Below are 3,514 nucleotides of genomic sequence, written 5' to 3'. Positions count from 1 at the left end.
AGAGAGAGAGAAGACAGAGAGAGAAAGAGAGAGCGCAAGACAGAGCAAGTGCACACTGGCATGTCTTCTTACAAGGACTCTAATCTCATGACGATCCCACCCTAATGACCTCATCTAACCCTAATGACCTCCTGAAGGCCCCATCTCCAAATACTATTACATTGGAGGCTAGGGCTTCAACATGTAAATTGTAGGGAGGACACAGTTTAGTCTAGACTAGCCTATAGATGAAGTCTTGCTCTTTTGCCCAGGCTGGAGAGCAGTGGCACAATCTCAGTTCACTGCAACCTCTGCCTCCCAGGTCCAAGCAATTCTCCTGCCTTAGCCTCCAGAGTAGCTGGGATCACAGGCATGCACCACCATGCCCAGCTAATTTTTTTTTTGTACTTTTAGTAGAGCTGGGGTTTCACCATGTTGGCCAGGCTGGTCACCAACTCCTGACCTCAGGTGATCCACCTGCTTAGCCTCCCAAAGTGCTGGGATTACAGGCTTGAGCCACCGTGCCTGGCCATCAGCCTATAAACATCTTTTTACTGCCCAAGCTCGTTAATAATCAGGGAATAGGCCGGGCGCGGTGGCTCAAGCCTGTAATCCCAGCACTTTGGGAGACCAAGACGGGTGGATCACGAGGTCAGGAAATCGAGACCATCCTGGCTAACACGGTGAAACCCCGTCTCTACTAAAAAAATACAAAAAACTAGCCGGAAGAGGTGGCGGGCGCCTGTAGTCCCAGCTACTCCAGAGGCTGAGGCAGGAGAATGGCGTGAACCCGGGAGGCGGAGTTTGCAGTGAGCCGAGATCCGGCCACTGCATTCCAGCCTGGGCGAAAGAACGAGACTCCGCCAAAAAAAAAAAAAATCAGGGAATATAAATTAAAATAAAAGTGAGATAACATTTTATACCCACCAGATTACACAAAATCAAAACATCTGATGGTATTAAGTGTTAGCAAGGATGCAGAGCAAGAGAATTCTCATTCACTGCTGGTGGAAATGTAGGTTGGAACAGTTTGGATAAGAGTTAAGCAAAGTACTTTCTAATGAAATTGGTGATGAACATACCCTACGTTCCAGCAATTCTGCTCCTAGGTATATATGCTAAAGTATATAAAATAAAAATGTAGAGACTAGGCCAGGCGCTGTGGCTCATGCCTGTAATCCCAGCACTCTGGGAGGCCAAGGCAGGAGATCACGAGGTCAGGAGATTGAGACCATCCTGGCTAACACGGTGAAACCCCGTCTCTACTAAAAATACAAAAAATTAGCTGGGCATGGTGGTGGGCGCCTATAGTCTCAGCTGCTTGGGAGGCTGAGGCAGGAGACTGGCATGAATCCAGGAGGCGGAGGTTGCAGTGAGCCGAGATCGCACCATTGCACTCCAGCCTGGTGACAGAGCGAGACTCCATCTCAAAAAAAAAAAATATAGAGAGACTAATCTCTAAATGTAACATTTTATTTGGGAGGCAAGAATTACAATTCAAAGCATATGCAGACTGGGTGTTCTTTGGTTCACTGTTTGAGGTTTTACAAAAAGGAGAAAAGTTACATATGACTTTGAAAGAAAGTTCATTGGCACTAGGAAAGTTTTAGGTTGCTGGCAAGCTCTGATTGGTGAGTGACTGCGGTGGGTAAAACTAGTCCTTTGAGGCTGGGCTCAGTGGCTCAAGCCTGTAATCCCAGGACTTTAGGAGATTTAGGTGAGTGGATCACTTAAGCCTGGGAGTTTAAGGCCAGCCTGGCAACATGATGAAACCCTGTCTCTACAAAAAAGACAAAAATTAGCTGAGCTTGCTGGTATGCACCTGTAGTTCCAACTATTTGGGAAGCTGAAGTGAGAGGATTGATTGAGTCCAGGAGGTCCAGGCTGCAGTGAGCCCCGCCCCAATCACACCACTGCACTCCAGCCTGGGTGACAGGGAGAGACCCTGTCAAAAAACAAAACAAAACAACAAACAATAACAACAACAACAAACCACCAAAAAACCAAACTAGTCTTAGAGTCATGGTAGTTTGTTTCAATAGCTATTCGGTAAAACTGGTGTCAGGTTACAACAGGCAGTTTCAGCAGCCAGGGTTGCAGAGAATTACATTCTTTGAGCAATGTAATGTGCCCTCAGTGCTTCCCCTCCCACTGTTTTCATTGGGTATGACAAGAATGACCCAATTTGTATGCTCAACTTTCACAGGTGTAATCCAGTAGTAAATCATGAAATTGATTTTAGTAGTGCTGAGGTATAATTTTCTGAAAAGTAAAATCATGACTCTCTTACAAATGGACTCTCTCTTGGGAGGCTGAGGCAGGACAATCGCTTGAACCCAGGAGACAGACGTTGCGGTTAGCCGAGATGGGGCCATTGCATTCATTCCAGCCTGGGCAACAAGAGCGAAAACTCCCTCCCGAAAAACAAAAATTAAAAAAAAAATTACCAAAAACTGCTAACAGGGACCTATTGTCAGCAAACATTGTCAAAGATTTAGAAATGAGGAAAAGAGAATTCTGGGTGCCCTTTCAGTGTAAGGCTGGAAGGATAAAATAAATATGTATCAAATATTTTATTCATCTTATTAACTTATAAGGGAGCCGGTATCGTGTTTAGGAATGTAGCATGAATTTGCTAAGAATCAGGAATGTTTAAATGAATTTGCTAAGAAGGCTAAAAATGGTTTAATATGCTACAGGTCAATAAAGCAATGGTTTGGTGTATCTTTTCTACCAATGGGCAGAATTATTTTGAGTACTATCAGTTTTCTGGTAAAATAGTTTAGTCAATAGAAAGAGCTCCCTACGGATGCAAATCCTTCCAGCCTTACACTGAAAGGGCACCCAGAATTCTCTTTTCCTCATTTCTAAATCTTTGACAATGTTTGCTGACAAAAGGTCCCTGTTAGCAGTTTTTGGTAATGAAAGAGAAAAGAAGAAATTTAGAAATTTAGTGCACTGCGGGTCATAAGTGTAAACGTAGTTTTGCGAAGATTTTGTTTCAGGCCAGGCAAGGTGGCTCACGCCTCCCAACACTTTTGGGAGGCTGAGGCTGGCGGATCACTTGAGCCCAGGAGTTGGAGGCCAGCCTGGTCAACATGGTGAAATCTTGTCTCTACTAAAAATACAAAAAATTAGCCTGGGGGTGGTGGCACAGGCCTGTAGTCCCAGCTACTCAGGAGGCTGAGGTGGGAGGATTGCCAGAGCCCAGGAAGTGGAGGCTAGAGTAAGCCGAGATGGCACTACTGCACTCCAGCCTCGGCGACAGAGCCAGGCCCTGTCTCATAAAAAGAGAAAGAAATACACTTTGGGAGGCCAAGGCGGGCGGATCACCTGAGGTCAGGAGTTTGAGATCAGCCTTACCAACATGGAGAAACCCTGTCTCTACTAAAAATACAAAATTAGCCAGGCACAGTGGCGCATGCCTGCAATCCCAGCTACTTGGGAGGCTGAGGCAGGACAATCGCTTGAACCCAGGAGACAGACGTTGCGGTTAGCCGAGATGGGGCCATTGCATTCATTCCAGCCTGGGCAA

This window comes from Colobus angolensis, unplaced genomic scaffold (assembly GCF_000951035.1).
Source record: "Colobus angolensis palliatus isolate OR3802 unplaced genomic scaffold, Cang.pa_1.0 Scaffold106, whole genome shotgun sequence".
In the NCBI taxonomy this organism is placed as follows: domain Eukaryota; kingdom Metazoa; phylum Chordata; class Mammalia; order Primates; family Cercopithecidae; genus Colobus; species Colobus angolensis.
Note: the sequence above shows the minus strand (reverse complement) of the source record.